Here is a 26,671-nt window from a genome sequence, read left to right on the forward strand (position 1 = left end):
ACCCTGTGGTGGGCCACACTGTGCATGCATGGAAATGGTGGACCCATGGGTGACCCCACGGGACTGATTCAGAGGGCCCTGAATGAAGGTGGGCCCGCTACAGCCCCCCGAAGTCCGATTCTCACAGCCGAATTGTCTCACTGAGACAGAGCCTATACACTGTCCGAATTGTGCATCGTACTCGCTCATTCAGAAGCCGGCTCCATTGCGCGGCACAATTTGGATCGGGTTCGGAAACGATACGGTCCACATTGAACTTCGCATCGTACTTGGTCGTTCGGAACGGAGGACCATTCGGTCAGAAACATAGGCTCTGAATCGGATTTGCTCATTCCGAAACCCATCTGGAGGCCTTCCTAGCGAGATCGTACTCGGGCTTAAATTGAATCCTTTGCTATTTCATCTTTACCGCAACATGAAAAGAAGTCACCATTTGCGGCCACAGCTAATCTTGTATTAGAAATGAGTACCAGTTTGGCATATCTCTTTGATGATAATTCCCTTAGATCATATAAAAAAGATTTATTCTTGAGACAACTAGCATGAATATTTTTAAACATTAAGTGGCTGATTACAATCTCTCTCGGAAAGCTACGAGTTGCTCGGAGCAGGAGGCTATATGCGCATCGTACTTGCTTGCTCGTACAGCTGTACGAGTCATCCGAAAATCTTGCTTACGACTCGGACTCGCTCCTGATGGATGCCCTCAGGAGCCCATCCGAGCGAGATCGTAATCGTCCCCTAAGCAAGAGGTATCCAAATATCCCAGAAATAGTGTACATATATTGATGCTATAGCATCAGCTTTCATAGCATCTCAGTCCAGAGTACAGATTTATGTGGAATACTAGAATATCACAACTTTGGAACCCTGTGTGGGGGTTCTTATGCTCCATTACAATAAATTGTATAAGTATAGCAGCTTTGCCTAATTTATAAGGCAGCATTAAGTGGCTTAACACTGCCTTGTAAATAAGGCACCCTTTCATGCTGTACTTAGAGTGAATGTGGAGGGCAATGGGTGTTCCGGTGGGCATTCCACCGCAACACCCGTTGATTTTGACACTGCTTCCATTTACAAGGGTGGCGTAAATAGAAGGCAGTGCCAAAATTAAGACAAGGGAAAACTTGGTCCTAAACAGGCAAAACGAGGAGAAATGCTTTATTTTTCTATGTTTTTGCTGTTTCCATGTGTGCTGTGTTTTGCAGCACACATAGAAATAGCAAATTGCCATTGATTGTTTATGTGCAGGAAGGTGACACTTCCTGCACATAAACAATCCCCCCAAAAATTACGTTTTGCAACTTCTATGGGTGCTGCATTGAGCAGCACACATAAAAGTTACAAAACAACATTTAAAGATTGTTTATGTGCAGGAAAGGAGACCTTCCTGTACATAAACAATCTTCCCCTCAACGCAGACACCCTTGCACTTAGGTGCAAGGGTGCCTGCGTTGGGGCTAGGCTGCTAAGAGTAGCACCAGCACAGGGGGAAATGCAGGGCTGCACCATATTGTTGTAAACCCCATGCTCCGCTACCTCATTGTCTCCTTGTCGCAATACTGCTTTTATGGTTCAGTTGCTATAGAAGTGCTGTCCTTAAACATATTGGGGCAGATTTACAAGCCCCTTGCGCCTCATTTACGCCACCGTTGCGTCACTTTTGTGACGCAGCGGCGGCGCAAATCCTGCGCCATGGTGCAGGGTACTTACAACGTGACGCATCTGGGAGATGTGTCACGTTGTAAAGCCCTGCACCACATGTAGGCGTTCCTGCTAAGGGGGGGGGGTCATGGGGGGGGGCGGGTGTTCCTCCTAAAAGTGGCTGAGTGAAATCTACAAGATTTCACTCAGTCACTTTTAGGAACATGCTGCGTCAAAACCCTGCGCCTGCCTGAACAGGTGTAAGGATTGACGCAGCATTAACAAGATAGGGCCCCCCAGACCATTGCTGGAGCTGCGTCGCTTTTGCCCCATGGTGCGCTGCATTGTAAATGCGGCGCATCCATGGTGGCGGAGCTGTGGTGCACAATAACTGGTGCATCCCTGCTGATATGCAGGGAAGCGCCAGTTATTGTAAATAGGCCCATTGTGAGTAAGTGGATTATTATTTGGAGTGGATGGTAGGCCACTATAAGGAAAAATTTCACTATTTTTGTTAGGTCTAGAAAAGGTTTCAGTAATTTAAACCGGAGCTCATTGCCTGGTAGATATTCCACAGAGCAGACAAACTTAACTTAAGAAAATGTGTAAAGCATTAAGAAGTACCAAGACATCTAAACAGTCAAAAACACATCACAATAAAAATCCCACTCCAATTTATAAAAATAGAGAATATTTTAATGAACAAATTGACACCAAAAATCTAACATGGGTAACCAGCGATATGAATTTAACATTTTTTAAATAAAGATATTGTCAAAAAACGTCATGCACCAACAGCAGTCATATGGTTGCACTTGACCGATACCTAGGTACAAGTTAATGCCAACCAGGGTGGAGCACATTTCGGATAAAGAGACCAGGCTTGATCTGGTTGGACTCTGAAGCCTGAAATGGAAGTTGCAAACCCTCAGTGGGACAAGGCAGCAAGCTGTGACCAAGATGGGTTCCATGAGGCTGTATAATTGTTGAACAAAGTCCTGGTGAAGCTGTTGACTTTTGGCCGGAAAGCTCAGAGCAGGAGTAATTTTAAACTTACACTGAGGTCGATCCGTTGCTAGCTGGATTTTGATGCCTTCACCTGGTGATGTTTTCTACCTTTGGACTTAGTCAGGGAAAGGCTAAAAGCTCAAATCTTGATATTCTTGAAATCTTGAGATTCAATTTTTATTGGTTTAGACTTCCTCAGAGATCAAGAGTTTGAGATAAATACATGAGTCATATACTTTTTAAAATAATATTCTCCTGTTAACATATTAATAAAAAAATCCTTTTAAACTACAGGTAAAAAAGATTTCCTCAATGTATACATAATATGAGAAACTAATTCATTCAGCAGAGTGTTCAAAAAGGAGATAAAATCATTGGGGATTGAGAGATAACACCTAAATGAAATAGGTTTTAAGAAACAATTCCCAGCCTCTACCACCCCTTTATTAGAATTTGAATAAAAAACATGGATTAATTCCTAGCTCCTTAATTACATTTATCGCAAACTCCTGTACTTTCAGCTGAAAAGCTGAAATCTGTAGCCAAACAGAGTTCCAGGACGCTGAATACCGTCACTGCTGTTTTTCTCCATAATGGATTTACTGCTATGAAAAAGTGGAAGAAACCTGAATTAATTGGCCCCTTGGAACACACTTCCATCAGATTGACTTGGTCGATTTTTCTCTATCTTCTGTCAGTTCTTCAGGCAAAAAGTCTTGAAAAAATTACTAAGTCACAGGTTTTAAGGTTAGTCAGGAGAAGCACACTCTTACACCAGCCAAGAGTTCCAGGACGTAAGGAACTGCACTTTGAGGTCAGGACTCACACCAGTAGAAGCTACTGGTAGGGTCCAGGGCAGGTCCAGTTGGCACTGGTCACCTGGGCTTTTCCAGGAAAATGGGTAGGGGTGGGCAAAGAATTCTGCTCCACCAGTGAAGTTCATGGAGTTCCCAAAAACTCTGCTAAGTAATGCGGAGCAGAGGTTTTCTCTTGAGCAGCTTGGCAACGTTAAGTTTGGGTGCTCACGAGAAAAAATTGCGTGTTAGTCTTCCTCCCGGTGAGATATCTCAATGTGGGTGGTTGTTGCAAATCCCAATCGCGTTGAGAAATCCACTGCTCGCGTTGAGGAAACTGCCGCTAGATTAGAATGTTTACTCGAGTGGCAGAAAGCTGCAGCAACCTCTGGCGTGATGCATAGTGCCATTCATGCTGATTTTACAGCGTGGGACAAACTCCCAGGGCTACAAATCAGTGCAAGCACCTCGACTTTACAGACTCTGCCACTGGCGGAATTCTAGAGAGCTAAAAATCAGTGCGAGCAGCTCTACTTAACAGATTCTTCCACTAGTGGATTTCCACGGAGTGCAGCAGTGTTTTTCCGGAACTTTGCACAGTTCCACAGAGAAAAACTAAGCAAACTCCACCCAGGCCTAAAAATCGGCTTGAAGTATCCTTTGGGTCCCTGTAGCTTAACAGGAGGTTATCCAAGTGACCCTTGTAGCCCGCTTCTTAGTCCTCTGTACCAGTGGGAGCAGTTGCAACCCTTTGGGTTCCTCTCACAGATCGTAACAGCAGGTGGAGTCCCTCTTCGGTCTTACATAGGACCAGAAGTGTCTGAGGCCAATGCCCATGGGTGCAACATTCATGCCTTGCACTATCCTGTGGATGGGGGTAACTCCTAGCCAATCCCTAAACAATAATGAAAAGATTACCAGGGACAACCTTTCTCACTTTTGCATTAGCGCCTGTCTGGCCTACTACAAACTATCAACTAGTGCCCCTCCTTACCTACGTCCATCTTGCATAACCTTTCCTCCCTTAGAGGCGTGACAAGTGAAATAAGTAAGCCCTCCCCCGTGTCATTCAAAACTGGTTCTGGAGGCAGCTTGTTAGAGTCGGGGATCTCTGGTTGGCGCAAGGTTGCCCTTGTGTCAAGCAGGAACCCTCTCCTCCACGTCAGGGCGCAGGATAACCCCTCGCGAATGACCCTTGCTCACCCTCTAGGTGCGTGGCGTGAGCAGCCAAGGCGATTCCTCAGGCGTTGTTGGTTAAGCACTTACAATCATACACACAGTAAATACATCAATCCCCCCAGAAACGGACACCAGACTTGGATATATATAAAAATACGATTCTTTATGTAAAAATAAGGTATATATATCTCAGCAGACTTATCACAAGACCAATAACGTTTTCGCTATGCCACCAGGTTGTACAGCGGGCAAATGTTCGTTGTTCGTAGCTTCAAATGGATAGTTCGTAGTCTCTTTACTTGTAGTTCCAGTACTCACAGAGATCGGTTCCTGCGAACGGGGAAATAAGGCGTTGCGGGCCCCGAGCCCGATACTGGACTTCTTTCGTGATTAGGAGAGTCGGCACAGGTCGGTGCGACTCTCAGCTTGGGAAGTGTTCTTGGGTCCTCAATCAGCAGGTGTGGGCACGTAGGCAGGCGCGGCCAGCGACCCTTTTGCACGGCGGTGCAGGAGGGTCTCCACAGCGGGGGCGGCGCGGCCCGAGATGTCCGGGGATAGCGAAGCGGGGTCACAGGGCACGGTCAGTGCAGCTGGATGACCCGGCGTGGATCACAGTCGTCGGACGGCTTCCGGCGGGAGGGGTGATAGCGCGTTCAGCGCACTCCAATGGCAGGCGGTGACAGGGATGCAGGCGGCCTGGCCCGGGAACAGAGAGCGGCTCCGGACGGAGCGGGGCTCTCACGGGTTGGAGGCAGGCGAGCTTCTGAGTGTCACGGCCCTAGGAGGGGCGATGAGGGGCGCAGTCTCTTTTCCAGCGGGATGCACACACGGCTCGAATTGGAGGACGAGCAAGAAGCACAGAGAACCCACTGTTCCTGGGGTTCAGTTCAGGGGGCAAGCTCAGATCAAGCCCTTGGAGAATGTTCAAGCACAAAGTAGCAAAGTCTTTTCAGTAAGTCTCTTCCTCTCCTTTCTCAGCAAGGCAAGCAGCAGGCCAGCTCCTCCGGCGTCTTCTTCTCCTTCTAGTCGGGCAGAGGTTCTTTGTGGTAAACAGGATTCTGATTTCTTAGGAGCCAGGCTCCTACTTTTATACCATGATTCTTTTGTTCTTTAGCGCCAGGGGGCCCAGGCCTGGCTCAGTCCAGTTCTGGAGCACTTTGTTATGGTGACTCTGCTCTTTCCTTTCAGCAGCAGGGCAGAGACATCAGCCGCCCCACAGGGGGTGGCGCCGGCTTTGTGGTGGCAGAGCACAGGTCTATTCAAGAGTCAAGGTGTACTCCTCCCACCCATCCAGGTGTAATCTCTCTACCCACCACCTGGCAGCCAACCTGTCTCTGGGGATCCCCCCACCCTGCTCCTTACTGTTGCTGGGCAGAACACACACACACACAGCAGAGGCGGACTGAGATGGTCAGGTCAGTAAATACTAACTTTCTAAAAGTAGCATTTACAAACCCAGGATACTAAAATAAACTTGACTACAAGAAGTATTTTATCATCCTGAGTTCAGGCATACTAAACTTGACACTTCTACCATGCTCTCTGAGTCCACTGGGGTCACAGCGTTGGCGTGATCCCAGCAGCCCATTCTGGCCTATGGAGAGCAGGTAGCCTTCAATAGTGAAAAACGACAAGGGCTGTAATTCACTACTAAGACATGCCACACACACCAGGGCATGTCTTACCTTATGCCTACAATGCACCCTGCCCTTGGGCCTACCAGAGGGGTGGCTAATATGTAGGTAAGGGAAGGTTTAGGGACTGGCAAGTGGGGGGCACTTGCGCAGTCAGCGCGACGGTCCCGGACCGCGCACAGGGTCTGCGGTGGCAGACCCTAGACACATTTTACAAGGCCGCTTCTGTGGGTGGCGCAACCAGCGCTGCAAGCCCACCAGCAGCATTGGCATCCACAAGCCCTGGCACCCCTGGTGCACTTTACTGGGGACTGACAGTGAATCCAATGAACCAATCATGGACATCAATTACAGGTACACTTTACCTAGGGAGCACTTGCACTGCGGCACGGATTAGCCGTGGCGCAGTGCCCTGAGCGGACAACACCAGCAAAACAGTCGAGGCACACCATCAAAAAGTGGAAGGGAAACTCACGCCAAGGTGCCAGGTCTAACACGTGTCCCCTCCAGCTGAAATGTGGGGAGAACTACCCTTGCCCAGGGGGTTCCTCGTCACTAAGGCGGAAATACCTGGACAGACCGTCAGCGTTGGCGTGATCTGTACCAGGACGGTGTTCCACCGTAAAGTCCATACCCTGTAGGGAGATGGACCACCTCAACAGCTTCGGGTTCTCACCTCTCATTTGCATCAACCATCTGAGGGGCCTGTGGTCCGTCTGAACCCGGAAGTGAGACCCAAACAAGTAGGGTCTTAGCTTCTTCAGCGCCCAGACCACAGCAAATGCTTCTCGCTCAATTGCACTCCACCTACTTTCCCGTGGAAGTAACCTCCTACTGATGAAGGCTACGGGTTGGTCCCAGCCCTCCTCAGTCATCTGTGAGAGAACAGCCCCCACACCATGCTCTGAAGCGTCTGTCTGGACTAGGAATTCCTTGGAGAAGTCAGGGGCCAAGAGCACGGGCGCCGTGCACATGGCAGTCTTCAGGGTGTCGAAAGCTTTCTGACAGGTGTCAGTCCAAATCACGTTCCTGGGCTGCTTCTTCGAAGTCAGCTCTGTCAAGGGGGCAACGATCGTTCCATAGCCCTTGACAAACCTCCTGTAGTACCCAGTGAGCCCCAGGAAGGCCCTCACTGCGGTCTGCGTCTTGGGGGGTTCCCAAGCCAGGATGGTCTCGATTTTGGGTTGCAAGGGTGCCACCTTGCCACTCCCCACTTGGTGTCCCAAGTACACCACGGAACCCTGCCCGATCTGGCACTTGCTTGCCTTGATCGTGAGGCCTGCTCGGCGCAGCGCCATCAACACTTCCCAGAGGTGGCGCAGGTGTTCAGGCCAGGTGGCACTGAACACTGCGATGTCATCCAGGTAGGCGGCACTGAACGCATCCAGCCCAACCAGTACCTGGTTGACCAACCTCTGAAAGGTGGCAGGGGCATTCTTCATCCCAAATGGCATGACTCGGAACTGGAAGTGCCCATCTGGTGTAGAGAATGCTGACCTCTCTTTGGCCCCATCGGTCAAGGCGATCTGCCAGTACCCAGACGTTAAATCAAACGTACTGAGGAACCGGGCAGCCCCCAGCCGATCAATGAGCTCATCAGCTCTGGGGATGGGGTGCGCGTCAGTCTTCGTGACTGAATTGAGTCCTCTGTAGTCCACACAGAACCGGAGTTCAGGTGTGGCTCCCGGCGCAGCAGCCTTTGGGACCAAGACCACGGGGCTGGACCAAGGACTGCTGGAGGACTCAACCACCCCTAGCGCAAGCATTTTGGAGACCTCCTCCTTAATGCAAGCTCTGACCCTGTCAGTTACCCTGTAAGCCTTGTGCTTCACGGGTAAGCTGTCTCCTGTGTCCACATCATGGACGCACCAATCTGTGACACCAGGAACCAGGGAGAATCGGTCGGAAAATTGTCCCAGCAAGTGGCGGCAGTCTTCCTGTTGTTCGGGCGTCAGGGTGGGTGAGAGGTTAACTCCATCCACTGACCCATCTTTCACAGAGGCCACTAAGAGGTCAGGAAGAGGCTCGGTCTCCTCTTCCATTCCATCATCAGTGGCCAGCAGCATGCCCACTTCGGTCCTCTCTAAGTGGGGCTTAAGGCGGTTAACATGTAGGACCCTCAAAGGGTTCCTGGGAGTCTGCATGTCCACCAAGTAGGTGATAGGACTTTTGCGCTCCACAACCTCAAATGGACCTGTCCACTTATCCTGAAGTGCACACGGCTCCACTGGGGCCAAGACCCACACCTTTTGTCCAGGTTGAAGCTCTACCAGAGTGGCATTCCGGTCGTACCACCGCTTCATCTCCTCCTGGCTGGCTTCCAGATTTGCCTCAGCAAGTTGCCTGAAACGCCGAGTCTGGTTTCGGAAGGCCAGCATGTAACTATATACATTCTGGGGAGGTTTCCTGGGAGATTGCTCCCAGCCTTCCTTTACCAAACTCAGAGGTCCTCTTACCGGGTGACCATACAGAAGCTCAAAGGGGCTGAATCCTAGAGACTTCTGTGGCACCTCTCGGTAAGCGAAGAGCAGGCATGGCAAGAGGACGTCCCACTTACGCCTCATTGGACCGTCCAGGCCCATGATCATGCCTTTGAGGGTTCGGTTGAATCTCTCAACCAACCCATTTCCTTGGGGATGGTAAGGAGTGGTGAACTTGTACGTTACCCCACACTCCTTCCACAGGGATTTCATATATGTGGATATGAAATTGGTCCCCCTGTCGCTCACCACCTCTAGAGGGAATCCCACTCGGGAGAAAATTCCCATCAGTGCCCGTCCCACCACGGGGGCCGTCACTGTCCTCAGAGGGATGGCTTCAGGGTACCGGGTGGCATGGTCCACCAAGACCAGGATGAACCTGTTGCCCAGGGCTGTCTTGGGGTCCAGAGGCCCCACAATATCAATACCCACTCGTTGGAATGGCGTACCGACCACAGGGAAAGGTTGCAGAGGAGCCTTGTGCTTCCCTCCGCTCTTACCACTTGCCTGGCAAGTCTGACAGGTTCTGCAGTAGGAATCGGAATTCTTGTGCATTTGGGGCCAGTAAAAGTGGGTGACAAGCCTGTCATAGGTCTTGTCCATCCCCAAATGTCCTGCTAACGGCACATCATGAGCCAGCCCCAGTAGGAAGGTTCTGAACTTCTGGGGTACCACCAGCACACGGGCTGACCCAGGTTCAGCAGCCTTAGGCTCGGAATACAGGAGGTCACTCTCCCAGTACACGTAGTGTGTTTTGGCCTGAACACCATTGGCCTGGTCTGCAGCCTGTTGCCGCATACCCACGAGAGAAGGGCATTCTTTCTGCTCCCTGCAGAATTCCTCCCTGGAGGGACCTCCTTCTTGCTGCCAATGGGTCAGCTCAGGCAAGTCTCCCAGTTCGGCAATCTGTTCCCCGGTAGGCTCCAGAGCATCCCCCTCAGGGTCTACTTCCTCCTGGGCCGTGGGAACTTCGGGGGCCGGTTTCCCGCGCCTCTTGCGCCTTCTCCCTAAGGCCGGTTCCTGGACCTCTCCCTCAGGCTCCAGGACCCTCTCAACACCCCTACTGGCTGCCATGGACCGGGTGGTCACGCACGCCCAGTCGGGTAGACCCACCATCCTCAGATGCGTGGTCTTCTCCACCTTTTCCCAAGGGGAACTCTCCAGGTCGTTCCCTAGCAGACAGTCTACAGGCATGTCAGTTCTCACAGCGACTTGTAGAGTACCAGAGACCTCCCCCCACTCAAAGGGAACTTGAGCCATTGGACAACGACTCTCTACGTTGTCAGCATTGACAACCCTACAGTAGGCATTGGGTACAATCTGCTCTTGAGACACCAGGTGTTGCCTCACCGAGGTCACGCTGGCTCCTGTATCTCTAAGAGCCTCCACCTTCCTTCCATTGATGGTCACCACTTGCCCATATTTCTTAGTGTTAGAGGGCAGGTAGGTTACAGGGACCATCTCACTGTCTCCTAGCGAGACTAGGGTCATCTGCCCGGGACCCCCACCCTCCTGGACTGCTACTTCCTCCCCAAAGTTAACACTAGCTACTTGCCGGGGTGGAGCACCAGTGGGTGCGGTCTTACCAAACAGGCGACACTTAGGATCAGAGGCAATGTGACCCGGGTCACCACACTTATAACAATTGAAGGGCCCCTTTGGAACAGGTCTACCTGTCGGGGCCCCGTTCTGCTGCGGGGGTGGGGGAGGCTGAGAACCCTTCTGCTGGTTCCCTTGGGAATTACTTTGGGGGCCTTTTTGGAACCCCTTCTGTTTACCCTTGTCCCCCCCACTCTTCTGCTGGGGACCCTGCCCACCTTTGGCGGAGTCTCCCACTTGACCCTTGTGGACCCTGGTGCTGAGCCAGCGGTCCGCCTCCTCAGCAAGCTTCCTCGGGTTGGACAGCTTGCTATCAATCAGGTGCTGGCGTAGCTCAGGAAAACATTGACTGGACAAGTGCTCCCATGCAATTAAATCAAGCAGCCCTTGATAATCATTCACTTTGCTACCCTTCACCCAACCATCCAGCGCTCTGCAGAAAAAGGTCACATACTCCACATACGTACTCTCAGGGATCTTCTTCGTCTCCCTGAACCGCTGTCTATATAGCTCCGGAGTTAACCCATACCTGGTCATAAAGCTTCCTTCATATGGGGGTATGAGGTTTGGAGATCTAAGGGTAAATCTAACAGTGTGTCACGCCCTTCAGCAAGGAACCTTCCCCACAACCCCGCTCCCCAGTCTTTCTCAGGGACCCGGTGTGAGGACATGGCCACCTCGTAGGCCCTAAACCACTGCCCTATGTCATCCTTTCTAAAATACTCCTTTACTACATCTTTGGGGATGTACACCTTGGACTCTACCTGCACTGGTGGAGTGCTGCCACCAGAAGGAGCGGTGTCCAAACTTTTCGCCTTCAGCTCCAACTCCTTCAATCTGATATCATGATCCATTTGGCGTTGTTGTGCCTCCAGGGCCAACTTCTGCTTTTCCATTTCCATTTGTCCTGCCAACTTTGCCATCTCCATTGCATGCGCCCTGTCGGCTGCCCTGTCTGCCAGCTCCTCTGGCGACCGGACTCTGCTGGGCTCCTCAAGGTTGTCGGGTGGAACGATGTCCCCCGCATTCCGTAGGTCTCGTGACTCCTTCCAGGCTCTCAACGCCTTGGTGTACTGGGGCTTCCTCTTGCATCCAGCATGGGGGACTCTGAATTGTACACTGTAGCCTTTCAATTGCTCCATCGTGTAGCCTTCCAGTCTCTCCCAATCCACCTCATCTATTCCAGAAATCACAGAGAGTGCTCTTCCAGCGGAGTGCGAGCCAGGCATGGTTGCAGTAATGGCAGATGTCTCAACAAAGTTCAACAATTACAAACCTGTGGCTGCGTTATTTGGTCTGCTCTCACTATCTGGTGATTAATAATTCACTGTATGCAAATTACAAGTGCAAATCCGAAATCCCAACCGCTGCCAACAATGTTAGAGTCGGGGATCTCTGGTTGGCGCAAGGTTGCCCTTGTGTCAAGCAGGAACCCTCTCCTCCACGTCAGGGCGCAGGATAACCCCTCGCGAATGACCCTTGCTCACCCTCTAGGTGCGTGGCGTGAGCAGCCAAGGCGATTCCTCAGGCGTTGTTGGTTAAGCACTTACAATCATACACACAGTAAATACATCAATCCCCCCAGAAACGGACACCAGACTTGGATATATATAAAAATACGATTCTTTATGTAAAAATAAGGTATATATATCTCAGCAGACTTATCACAAGACCAATAACGTTTTCGCTATGCCACCAGGTTGTACAGCGGGCAAATGTTCGTTGTTCGTAGCTTCAAATGGATAGTTCGTAGTCTCTTTACTTGTAGTTCCAGTACTCACAGAGATCGGTTCCTGCGAACGGGGAAATAAGGCGTTGCGGGCCCCGAGCCCGATACTGGACTTCTTTCGTGATTAGGAGAGTCGGCACAGGTCGGTGCGACTCTCAGCTTGGGAAGTGTTCTTGGGTCCTCAATCAGCAGGTGTGGGCACGTAGGCAGGCGCGGCCAGCGACCCTTTTGCACGGCGGTGCAGGAGGGTCTCCACAGCGGGGGCGGCGCGGCCCGAGATGTCCGGGGATAGCGAAGCGGGGTCACAGGGCACGGTCAGTGCAGCTGGATGACCCGGCGTGGATCACAGTCGTCGGACGGCTTCCGGCGGGAGGGGTGATAGCGCGTTCAGCGCACTCCAATGGCAGGCGGTGACAGGGATGCAGGCGGCCTGGCCCGGGAACAGAGAGCGGCTCCGGACAGAGCGGGGCTCTCACGGGTTGGAGGCAGGCGAGCTTCTGAGTGTCACGGCCCTAGGAGGGGCGATGAGGGGCGCAGTCTCTTTTCCAGCGGGATGCACACACGGCTCGAATTGGAGGACGAGCAAGAAGCACAGAGAACCCACTGTTCCTGGGGTTCAGTTCAGGGGGCAAGCTCAGATCAAGCCCTTGGAGAATGTTCAAGCACAAAGTAGCAAAGTCTTTTCAGTAAGTCTCTTCCTCTCCTTTCTCAGCAAGGCAAGCAGCAGGCCAGCTCCTCCGGCGTCTTCTTCTCCTTCTAGTCGGGCAGAGGTTCTTTGTGGTAAACAGGATTCTGATTTCTTAGGAGCCAGGCTCCTACTTTTATACCATGATTCTTTTGTTCTTTAGCGCCAGGGGGCCCAGGCCTGGCTCAGTCCAGTTCTGGAGCACTTTGTTATGGTGACTCTGCTCTTTCCTTTCAGCAGCAGGGCAGAGACATCAGCCGCCCCACAGGGGGTGGCGCCGGCTTTGTGGTGGCAGAGCACAGGTCTATTCAAGAGTCAAGGTGTACTCCTCCCACCCATCCAGGTGTAATCTCTCTACCCACCACCTGGCAGCCAACCTGTCTCTGGGGATCCCCCCACCCTGCTCCTTACTGTTGCTGGGCAGAACACACACACACACAGCAGAGGCGGACTGAGATGGTCAGGTCAGTAAATACTAACTTTCTAAAAGTAGCATTTACAAACCCAGGATACTAAAATAAACTTGACTACAAGAAGTATTTTATCATCCTGAGTTCAGGCATACTAAACTTGACACTTCTACCATGCTCTCTGAGTCCACTGGGGTCACAGCGTTGGCGTGATCCCAGCAGCCCATTCTGGCCTATGGAGAGCAGGTAGCCTTCAATAGTGAAAAACGACAAGGGCTGTAATTCACTACTAAGACATGCCACACACACCAGGGCATGTCTTACCTTATGCCTACAATGCACCCTGCCCTTGGGCCTACCAGAGGGGTGGCTAATATGTAGGTAAGGGAAGGTTTAGGGACTGGCAAGTGGGGGGCACTTGCGCAGTCAGCGCGACGGTCCCGGACCGCGCACAGGGTCTGCGGTGGCAGACCCTAGACACATTTTACAAGGCCGCTTCTGTGGGTGGCGCAACCAGCGCTGCAAGCCCACCAGCAGCATTGGCATCCACAAGCCCTGGCACCCCTGGTGCACTTTACTGGGGACTGACAGTGAATCCAATGAACCAATCATGGACATCAATTACAGGTACACTTTACCTAGGGAGCACTTGCACTGCGGCACGGATTAGCCGTGGCGCAGTGCCCTGAGCGGACAACACCAGCAAAACAGTCGAGGCACACCATCAAAAAGTGGAAGGGAAACTCACGCCAAGGTGCCAGGTCTAACACAGCTCCTATCCCACTGGGAGTGGAGGCTGACTGCCTAGAAGGGCAATAGAAGGGTGTTGCACATTGGGTTTCTGGTTGGCAAAGGTATGCACCCTGTTCAAGCAGGAACCACAATCCTTGTCAGGGTAAGTCAGATGCATACCATAAATTAACCTGTCCTCTCCCTCTGGTAGCTTGGCACAGGCAGGCAGGCCTAACTTAAGAGGCAATGTGTAAAGTATTTGAGAAACACTTCAAACAATAACACAGTAAAAACAACATAAAAACCTGTTTAGGATAATAGATTATAATTTTAAAAATAAAACAAGACCAAGACAACAAAAATCCAATAAGCAAAAATTGAGATATTAATTTTGAATGATTTAAAGTGAAGAATTGTGCTTTAGAAGCAATAAGTACCTATAGGGTTATCTGGTTGCGCTGGATCAGGGTGAAGTCAAGAGTTCAGGCTGACTGCAGTGGGGTGTAGGCCAGAAACAAGAGCCACGCAAGGCTCACTGAACAGAAGTATTTTGATCCAGGTCACGACAGCGAGATGCGAGGTGCAACCGAGCGATGCATCAGTGTGACTCCCTCAGTCATGGTGATTCGTCATTTTTTTCCATGCAATGATGGCAATGTGCTGGTTCTGAAGGCAAAGCACAGGCTCCGAGATGCATTGGTTCTGAGTGCAAAGTACCGGGGTTCTCCACTCACTCAAGGGGAGGCATTGAAAACTACTCTATCTGGTTCCCGGTGTTTGATTTTTGTCACATGGGTGTAATTTTTATTATTACATTATATTTTTTACTTGGTTGAATACGTTTTAGTGAGTTGTGTTTTGACTTTTTCATTGTTTTTACCTTGCTAAATAATTTGTACATTTTCCTAAGATAGCCTGTCTGCTCTGTCAGAGCTGCGAGGGGTTAATCCCACATTAAAATAATTTAAACTATGTGTCTGACCCTACACTAATTTGGAAGATGGGTAGGACCCATGTGGTCTTCATCTAATAATCACATTTTCATATGGTAATGTATATTGTAATGATTTGATGAAATGGATAGTGGTTTGTTGTTTTTTTATAGACCTATATGGGCTATTATTAACCCTGGGCGTAGTTCGCGAAGTAGCGCTACGCATAGCTATGCAAAGTGCACTTCGCTCTACGCTAGCTACGCGTAGCCCTTCCCGAACTGCGTAGTACCCTGTTCGCACTGTGCAAGATATTGTTTTCAATGATTGCACAGTGTGGACAAGCATCCGGCACTGTGCAATCATTGAAAATGGCATCTTGCACAGTGCGAGCTCTAGTTTTCTGCCGCTCGAGTAGATTTTTACTCGAGCGGTGGATTTCTCGACGCGGGCTGGTAGTTTCTCATCGCGAGCGGTCGCGAGCATACGCGACCACTCGCAATGAGAAACCTGACCTCCCCGCATTGAGAATCTCCCCGGGAGGTTTATTTTCCACGCTCGCGATCGGCAACTTGATGTTGCTGATCGCAAACGAGGAAAAAGTCTCGCCGGGATGTCATTTTGCTTGCTCGCGGTCGCCAACTTGACTTTGATGACTGCAAGCAAGCAAACAATGACCGCTGCACTACGCTACGCGTGTTTGCACTGTGCTACGTGCAATTTGCATAGTGCGAAGTAGCGCAAACTTCGCAAACTACGCGAGCGTAGTGTAGTGCTTTGCCCAGGCTTAGCTATTATGTCATTGAGGCAGATGCCAAAGGGTTTATTATTTTTCCTTCATGCTAGAATGCATGGTTGATCATTTTTACGCATAGAGTGGCTCTTACATTCAACTGAACTTTTGCATGCTGCGTGGCTTTAATGCCATAATATCTATATGTGGGTGTTGTATTTTGAGGTCCCCTTCACTCGAATGTTGGATATGGGAATTGTCATCAATGATATCACTCCACTGTTGAAACTGCAAATGCTTAGTCAAACAGCATGAAGCTGTGTGGTGTGCATGATCTTGCAAGAGTTTGTGTCTTATGAACATTGTTGCTGTAAATTTAGGTATAACTATTACGTGGGGTGGATGTACTGTTGAGGTGGCAACGTTAGCATTATTTTGTACATGAAGGTGCAAGGCACTTTGCCTCAAGTGTGTTGTCAGAAAGATTGCTTAACATTATGAATGCACATATGTCTATGGTGCTTTTTAATGAGTTTTCAACATTTCCAATGACTGAGATATAAATATTCATGTTAAAGGTTCTTTTCATGCGTTTTCATGCGTTTTCACAATTACTATCTCAGCTGGAAAATGCACAACCGACTTTACAATTTGCCGCTAAGTTGTGTACATAATTGTTTTGGAAGTTGTGTCAAAAATATTTTGTAGATGTATATCGAAGTATGAATATGATTTGGTGCATGCATGTATCTTTATATGAATGTGTAGTTGAGGTAGAAATGACTTAGCCAATGACATGACAAGGGGGTTTATATTATATTTTTGTGCATCATTAACAATGTGCAAATATAGGGTCACACTTGATTATAGATATACACGCTGATAAGGTATTGTTGTCTTTGGAACAAGATTCTTAGAATGTGTAGAAGTACCTTTCAATGTCCAGCACCAGGCACGTTTAGATTATTTGTTTTGATATTGCTCTTGGCCTCTGTAAAACTTGATTTAGCCTTTCTACTAATATTTCCCACATAGGCCTTTCCACACAGGCACTTAGAGGCCGATTACGATTGCGAAAGGCCCCCCCATACAGCCCTCCAGCCATACAGTGGTGGTTCTTCCGCAATCGTACCATGATATTCCCCCCCACATTACGATGGTGGAGGGAATCTCGCTCGGACTGTGGCGGACACAGAGACCGCCTGCCACTGGTCCACCAAAAGCAATCATTCAGATTGCCTGGCGGACGATCTAGAGAGCATGAAATGGCGGCGGTGCCTAGCAGGCACCATCCACCAAATCATGATGCTGGCTACATCTGGCCTTTCCATGGCGGCGATATGGAAAGGCTGGTGAGGATTAGTTACCGGGCCCGTTGCGGGCCCCCCTTGGTTGGGGGAAGTGGGGGTGCACTGTGGGTACCCATGGTACCCCCTACTTTTCACAGCACTATGTGGCAGGCACCGTGTGGTGGTTGCCAAGTAGTGCAGTGAAATGCACATCCTGCCGTTTTGGCATTGCGGCAGGTGCTTCAGTCAGCAGCACTCACCGCAATGTTAAATGGCAGGATGCGACCGCCATGGTGACAGATGCATCCTGATCGGGTGTCCGTCCGCCATCCAAATGACCCCATTAATTAGGTAGAATTTCCAAAGGCACCTACTGCCTCACCCAGGGAGGAACAAAGGCACAATACAAATCTGATACATTTTCTAATCTTGGAAAAGCTATACTTTGGGAAAATATAAAAATTGCCATTAGAAGAGGGAATGTGATACATTTTTGGCCCAAAAACTATTTCATTGCATTGAGTGATTGAACACCCTACCACCAATTGGCTTAAATGACAAAATAGAACTTAAATACATTATTTACTTTTAATCTTCTTATGGTGTACAGTTATGTTGAATATAATGTCACTGTGATGAAACCAATCCTGACCCCCCCCCCCCCTACTTACCGTGTGTTTATTCTTGAGTCCCAGCTGCTGACTTCAGGAACCACTGGAACACCTGGAGTGGAAATAGAGAAAGGATTAGACCAAGGGAAAACCCAATGACACTAACAAAGAACTATCATGTCTTTGGGCAGAGAGGCAGAGTTAATGTCAACTAGAGCCAAACCCTTGACACAGGAGGAAGGCAAAAGGTCACTGGCACATAAAGAGAGATAGAGGAACACAGAAACCAAAGACAGAGAGAACAAAGAGCAGCATAGCAGGATGTAATTTGGTGCAGTTGACGAGTCGGAGGATGCCACTGGCCTTAAGGAGCCTTCTGAATACTGGAGCAAGGAGTTGTGGACAGACCGAGGATGCTGGAGAGCCACCCCAACTCAGGAGAGGAGCAGCATGGTGGGTGAGTTACTGAGGGAAGAGTGGGGTGGTAATCAGGGTTGGAAGGAGGAAGGATGGGTCAGGGTGAAGGGAGAGCACAAGGGGAATGATCACTGTATTGTTTTTAAAAACACTGTAGGTGTGAGTTTGCAGCATGGACTGGACACCAAGCTGATTCCCCTAACCAAAGCCACACCAAGGGTTACAAACTAAAGTAGCATTTGATAGACCCCTGCTGAATCTTGGGTAGGGGACAGAGGGGATGAAAGTCCATACAACAAAACCAGGTGAGGTTAACCTGGCAAGAGATCCCTAACTCTGTAAGAGGAGGAAGAGACAATGTCTGCTTGAATAGGGCGGCAAAGAAAATTGAGGCATTAACCCACAAGGTGCATGTTGTGATTCTCCCTAGGCAAAATATGCTCCCATAAATAAAACCCCTCATTGTTTTAGTCTTAAGGATTCACCTAAGGGAGTGGTATGGAAAGAAGTATTTCCTAACTTATACTTACCACTATTGTTTTGTCTTTTGTCTTTTGGCGACTCCAGACAAAAGAAGTCAAGATGGAGTACTTGAATACAGGCAAATCCTGATTCCTAATTACATCCAAACTTTATTCTCTACATCAAGTTCCAATAAACACCAAAATTAAGAAATATATTCAGCCTCTGTGAATATTTATTTGCCCGGCCCTCCCACAGTCACATTGTCTGATATAAAAAATGGTGATATCTCAGTAGCAATTCATCTGCAACATTAAGAGTTCCAAATCATATAGCTTATACAAGTAGATAATATAAGTTTGTGTTCTCACGAGCAAATCTTCATAGAATATTGGTTTCATTAGTCAGTTAATAAATCCAGTGATATTTTCATTTCTTTGTAGTCTGGTTCAAGAGTGGCTATTGAATAAGTATAACGAACCTGCAGCATATTTGTATTTGTTAATCTTAAAGACAATTTGTAGACACTAATAGACACTAATAGAATTTAAATATTTGCTTTGATTTAGACAAACAATCATGCACTCATACTTTATAATATAATTTATGAATTGTGTTATTGTGACAGAAAAAGGACTGATATTTATTTAACTTAGCAAAGTCTGTATCTGAAATTGTAGTATTTGATATGAGTAGTTAACATAATCAATACACATATATTTAAGGTATTTTTTCATGAGTTGTCAACCTTACTATCATGTCCAATGACTGAGATAAAAATATTTATGTATAAGGTCCTTTTTATGAGTTTTCACAATTAATCACTTAAACACTTACTTAGACATAAATACCTATGAGGAAAGGTGTTTTCCTTATTAAGCAAATAATGTGGTCTTAGTAATTGTATTAATTACAGAACCTATTTGTAGTATTGACATCAGGAAAAAGTGACACATTTTCTGGAGTAAATTGGTAAGGCTAGCTAAAGGTATTAATGTTAAGGGTGGGCGAACAACTCCGTTCCGCCCACGGAATGTGCGGAGATTTGCCCTTCCGCCTTCCGTGATAATAGACGGAGAAACAGGGCAAATCTTCGCACACGGAAGTTGTCCGCCCGCCTCCCGCCTCCCGCCTGCCTTAAATACATTAGAATAACAATTGTTAAGAGTAACCTTACCTTATCGGCAGCGTCCCCGGGCTCTGATCCTTCTGCAGCGCGTCTTCTTCTGGGAACTGCGCATGTGCGGGAGCCCGCGCATGCGCACTCCTCGGCAGGAATGCACATGCGTGGGCTCCTGCGCATGCGCAGTTCCCACAAGAAGACGCGCTGCAGAAGGATCAGAGCCCGGGGACACCGCCGTTAAGGTAAGGTTACTCTTAACAATTGTTATTCTAATGTATTTAAGGCGGGCGGGCGGGAGGCGGGATGTGCGTAAGGGAACTATGCGGAGAGTGCGGAGATTGGTTTCATCTCCATGCCTCTCCGCACATTACGCCCACCCTTAATTAATGTCATAAGAAGGACATGTAGGGAAAATGAAAAACTTAAGGTTCCTTGGTCCCTTGTTATTCAGATGATTTATTTATATCTAGACAACATATAAATTAAGTTGACCCGTAACTGTTATATATTTTATGTTCAGAATTAGGAGAGGGTGGAACATACTATCGCTTCCTGCACAGAAACAATCCTGTCTGGAATGCATGCACCCTTGCACCATGGCACAAAGGGCCCAGCTCTGTGGATAATCAGCACATAGTGCATCACCACAGGGAAAGAACAGAAATTTGCATCTCTGCTCTCTCCTTGTCATGCAGAGCAGCACGTTGTCTAGCTGTTTTGAGTGTCTTCTCAGTAAATATGCCCATAAGTCTGAAGGCAGAAATCTTAACTGAGCTAAGGAACAAAAAATATTGGCCCAACATATGATTTTTTTTCAAAACTAAGGGCTTCATTGGGTCCTTGTCCAACAGCTATCAGGCTTCAAGAGGACGTTGGTAGATACAGCCTGCAGCCTTTCCCTGCTGGAAGATTTTGACTTCCATTTCAGAGACAAAGTCAAAAGAAAAAGGCATGACTGGGATTATCCCTCTTGGTGTATGTGAATTCCATTCTATTGCGGCTAGCCTGAAATCATGCCTTGGTCCCAGTCAACCACAAACAAAGACTACTGATTGGGGCTTTACTTTTCCTTTGGCATTTTTTGCCTTAAATATAGTTTAAAATGTCTATTTTCTTTTCCCTTATTAGATTTTTTGGGGGGTCATTTTGCTCATTGCATTTATTTCCATTTTCCTACATTGGTTGTGGGATGTATATTGTGCTGTGTTTTGACCTTCCAATCAATGTTGACTATATAATTGTTTTATTATGGATACATACTTTTCACATTTCCCTAAGTTAAGTCCATCTGCTCCATGCCAAAGCTATCAAAGGGTTGGGGCCCAGGTTTACATTTTTGACAATGTGTCTTTCCATAACAGGTGTCTTGTTTTATTCGTTGTAGTCGACTCACATCTATCCAAATTAATAATCCACTTTCTTGCAAGAAGAAATGCCAAAATATGTTCTATTCTGCATTGGGAGTGGAAAAGAGAAACTTGTGGCAAAAAGTCCATAGATTTTCCTTGTATACCTATTGCCATGTGCCAGGGAAAATCTATGAATATGCTTGTAAAACTAAAATTCAAAAAAGAAAAAAAAATTGATACATTTGGGATATAGTGAAAATAGTGCCACCAGTTTTATAAAGTTTCAACTATGTGGCTGTTCAATGCTATGTCATTCTAATTCCAAAATACTAAGGGGCCCATTTGGATGGTGGGCGGAGGCACCACTGCAGTGCTGTCGAAAAATTCAATTTTCCGCATGCCAGCAGCGGTCCTCACGCCTGCCATATTAGTATGGCCAAATATAGCCCTTATCCCGACCACCGCGGTGCGACGCGAACCGCCATATAAAAGCACCCATCACCGCGCCAGTGGGAGCCAATGTAGACCCACCACCGTGCGGAATGATGTCTCATCCGCTGTACAAATCAGGATGCCCAAACAGCCAGTTGCACCGCTGCGGAGAAACCACCCAACCAGAGAAGCACGACTGCGGAGTGCGAAACCAGAGTCCCGGTCCTTTCTGCCCAGTCCCGACCGCAATGGATCCAGCTCTACACATCTTCCCGGTGCTGTACCTGATACACTACCAGCAACTCATGCACCGTCGTGGACACCGTCGCAGGTATGCAATAACACAACTCCACACAAAAAAACAACACACAACACCAGGGCAGATATAGGGTTCCTGTCCACACCAGACACCCTGGTGAGGACAGGAACACATCCACAAGTATGCCCACATATGTCTTACCTGTCACTAAATAACCCCTCCGCATCTAGGTCACCCACCAACCGCGATATTGATGCAATGTCCTGGTCACATCACCGCAGCGGTGAAGACATGGGAAAACATGCGCACAATGCATTAATTATTGAAAATTAGACAACAAAGCACAGCACAATAAAGGTTCCAACTGACAAGCAATAGTCAGTAATGTGTTTAATTCCAAACTCAGAAATAGTAAGATAGTCAGGTTCACGTAATCTTGATCAATAATTTCCAAAATGTTGACACGTAGATGTAGCAAATACACAGCCGACACGTGTTTCGTCGTTAAACGACTTCCTCAAGGCTTAAATTAATATTTGAATGCAGAAAAATCAATAACAAACAATCAAGTTGTCCCCAATGTGAAGGATCAGAGATGTGTAATTTGTAATTTGTAATTTGTAATTTGTGGGGGTATTTGTAGAGCGCAACGGTCGCTCCGGAAGGAGCATCTTGGCGCTGATTTCCAGGTAAAAGATCAAGTAACTTCCTAAAGGTAGAAAAGTTAGATGGCTGCCATGGTGTAGTCGTTGGGAAGATTAAAAATCCAAGTTTTTAGTGCTTTCCTGAAGTGTTTTTCTTGGGTTAAGGACCTCAGCACAGTGAGTGAAATTAAACCACAATTACCTCTGTGCAACAACTCAGGGAGACAGCAAGGCAAACCATGTATAGGGACAGGGATTAAAGGAAGTCCCTGAAGTCAAACAGTGAACCGCCACACATCTGCATCCAACTAAGGAACCTTGGAGTCCTGTTTGATACTGATCTGTCTTTCGACCAACACGTGAGGACTGTGGCCGGCCGTTGTTTCGGAATCATCAAATCTCTAAAAAAGTTTTTGACTTTTTACCAATAGACTCTAGAAAAACCGTCGCAGTGGCCCTAGTTCTTGCTCGCTTGGACTACTGCAACGGTCTTCGGGCTGGCGCCAAGAAAGCTACACTTAAAAAACTCCAAAGTGTACTTCACTCTGCAGCCAGATTAGTCCTGAAATTACCCAGAAAATCTTCAATATCCGCTGCTTTAAAATCTCTACATTGGCTCCCACTGCACAAAAGAATATTTTTCAAGATTCTTATGGTAGCATTTCGGGCATTTAATCACTCCGGCCCAAAATATCTTATCAAGCGTTTCCCTCACTACAACCCTAGCAGATCCCTGCGTTTCTCTAAGGACAATCTAATCCTTCCTACTAGGTTCTCTTTGAAAACCAAAGGTGGCAAAACCTTAAATCATCTTGCCACTAAAGCTTGGAACAGCATGCCCAAATTCCTGAGGTCCTTAGATCACTCTGGCGGCAGCTTGGAAAAAGAAGGAAGCCCCGGCGATTTCTTTGTGGCATGCGAGGTTGTGGAAATTGTTGAGCATGGAACGGATGGCTGATGTCTTTCTGGGGTCCTTTAAGAATTTCAGTTTCCGCTGGGGTCCTCTAGTGCGCTTTCTCTCTAGGGGGTTGCCGGCAGCGGTGTGTCCCTCTTCGATTCGAGCCCTTCACCTGTTCCAGGTGTAATTGTCGATTGGAGCTGCTCCCACGTACGACTGAGAGCTGCCACCACTGGGGGGAGGGTGGGAGGGTTTGGGAGGGTTGGAGAGGTTGCGGGGCGGGGGGCTTTCTCTTTTCTTCTGAGTTTGGTTTAGGCGAGGGCCGACAGCAGAGGGGAGTGCTGGGGCTTTCTCGAATGCCGAGCCTGGCTCGATACCATGATCTGTTCAGGGGCCTGTTGCGGGGCGGAAGCATAACCCTGTCATGGACAATTTCCTTGCTATATCGGTCCTAGTTTGGAGTTCTTACTAGCTGCATGGCGGAATGCCTGACATGGTTGATACACTGACCGCTGGGTTGGCTCCCAGGCCTCCCCTCCTAATATGCATCCCCCTGCGAGGGAAGTTGTGCGGTATTGTCGCCTGTGTTTCCTTTCTGTGTTCTTTATTAATAAAGACATCTTTTACAAAAAAGTGAAGCCGGTCAACAGCAAAGATCATCATGATAAACTAATTAGAAGTCGAAGTATCAGGTTTCTAAATGATTGCAGACATCAGTCGAAATTCTGTATGGCTTCGTTACCAGCCCCCTTTCGAAATAGTTGAAGCGGCCGGATTAATACTGAAATTACTACACATCTCCGACCATTCACATTGGAGAAGACTTGATTGTTTGTTATTGATCTTTTTGCATTCAAATACCAATTTAAGCCTTGAGGAAGTTGTTTAACGATAAAACTCGTGTCTGCTGTGTATTTTCTACATCTACGTGTCAACATTTTGGAAATTATTGATCAAGATTACGTGAACCTGACTATTTTACTATTTCGGAGTTTGGAATTAAACACATTACTGACTTTTGCTTGTAAGTTGGAACCCTTATTGTGCTATGCTTTGCTGTCTAATTTTCAATAATTAATGTGTATGGAGGAGTTGTTTACTTTCTCCATGTACTGAGTAGCACTGTGGATGGCACGCTGTTTTACATTGATCCCGCACATGGACATTTGGTGATATACATCTGCAAACTAAACAGAGGTGCTGACTGTTGTTTATTGAAACCACTGCCATAATTTCTGTACAATATGCGCACAATGCAGAAGGCAGGGCCAGCGCCAGGCATGGGCAGTGCAGAAAGAACAAAGGGCCACACCTCCACCCTTCACACACTAGGCCCCCCCAAACATAAAGGGACATGCTATGTGCACCCCGTGCTCCTCCATGCACAAGAACCAGCCAGGTGAACCCACACCCTGCACCACACACCAAACAACCAGGGAGACAGTCTCAGCAGGTGGGGCTGCAGAGGAACACACAGCACAGAAGCTCAGGGCCAGGGCAACCCACACACCCCACCCACACTACACTCATGGCAAGAAAACAGAGTCCAAGCAGACAATGAACATTCACACAGAATATGAGCAATCATCCAACTGGACACACAGCCTGTCAAGTCACACAGACATACTCCACACTGACACACAGCCACATACTCAGACCAGATGTCAGCAGCAATGGAGGACAACAAATAGGAAAGCTAAAGTGAGGTGCACACAAATGGAAGGCCAAGGAGGCAACCACTAATCATGGGTACATCATATCCAAGAGAAGGATCATATAACAACACCCTTAGCACATCATATCACACATGGCTGGCACAGTGAGTGAAATTAAACCACAATTACCTCTGTGCAACAACTCAGGGAGACAGCAAGGCAAACCATGTATAGGGACAGGGATTAAAGGAAGTCCCTGAAGTCAAACAGTGAACAGCCACACATCTGCATCCAACTACTTGACAGGAGTATATCAGCAGCACAACACACAGGGCCCATGGACAAACTCCATGACTGTCAAACATAAGTAGGATCCTTCACACATACCCCTCCAACCTCACACGTGCAGCACACAACACCAGTGTCATACACACAGAAGGGTGCCAATAATGTCCAGTCAATACACTGACAAACAATCACTCTCCTTGGGGGGCATCCACAAACATCACACAAACACTCAGGGATGCTTGAACCAATGCTGGCACAAAAACAACAGCCAAACACAAAACTCAATAACAACATACACAGAAGTACAACAAGACCAGACCTGTGCAGTAAAACAGTGGAAAGGCAATAGGAGCCCAGGCAGAACAGGAGTACACAACATCATCACTCAGGAACAATGCACAGACAACATATCCCAACACAGACAAGAAGTGCATCATCTCAAAACAATCATGGACACAAACTGGGACCAATGGAAATACAATGAAACACAGACAGACATACCACACCACCCATCAAGTCAACATTGTGTCATAGTGTACCACATGCATGCACATGCACAATCCTGACAAATGACAGGTCACATATGAGAGGAGAAAGCCCCAAGGATGCACCCAAAATAAGCCCAGGAATAGGAATAGCCCTAAGTGCATGTGACAGACACACAGTTAATGCACACTACACTGGCAAAACACATCTGAATGAATCACAACCCACTAACAAAACACACACACTGACATGCAAATAGAACATCACACACAGAGAATCTGTCATCTGCAAGAGACAACACAGGCCAAACACTGCACACATCCACATCAAACACACAACAGATGCACATGCCAATACATCACATTGCAAACACAGCAGGACATCAGGGGGTGCACACCAGGCAAGGACAAAGCAACATACACTCACAGCACTGCATGCACTACAAGCAGTGTGTGCACACCAACAGGCACGCTGTTCTGGCATCTGTGACATCAGCGGTGCAATGCAACTACTCGTCATGATGTAGGCACACACATGTGTGATGCACATGTCTGCAAGACATACCACCAGGGCATTGATGGAGTGGAAATGTTTCCTGTTCCGGTATGCCTGCTCATGTACCCATGGTGGTACCAGGGCCACATGTGCACCGTCAATAGATCCAATGACGTTCGGCATCCTCAACAGTGTATAAAAAGCATCCTTTATTTCAGTGAGTTGACCCAGGCTAGGAAACTTGATGTACAGGAAATGCAACATCCCCTCCAAGACATCGCGTACCACACGACTGAACATAGTTTGCGACATACCACCAGCAGTAGCCACAGTGTACTGGAAGGTACCAGTAGCAAAGAAGTGCAGGGCTGACATCACCTTCACCTCTGGGGTCAGTGCTGTAAGGTATGTCCGGCCAGGTAGCAGATGTGGCACCAACTGCTCCGCCAACTCCTCAATCAGTGGCCTGGTGAAGCAGTACAGTCAGATGCAGTTGCGTTCCTGCATGGTTTCAAGGTCTGGGAACGGTCTGTGGACAGCTGGTGCCCTGCAGTACAGAGATGAACAAAGGAAGATTGTCGATTCATCCACTCATGAGGCTATGAACAAGCAAAATATCACATGATACATCATGACAATACACAATGTACAGTGGTGTGTGCTGTTGGGTATGGACACATATGTCACCTACATGCACATCACCT

The sequence above is a fragment of the Triturus cristatus genome, chromosome 9 (genome assembly GCF_964204655.1).
Source record: "Triturus cristatus chromosome 9, aTriCri1.1, whole genome shotgun sequence".
Taxonomy (NCBI): Eukaryota; Metazoa; Chordata; class Amphibia; order Caudata; family Salamandridae; genus Triturus; species Triturus cristatus.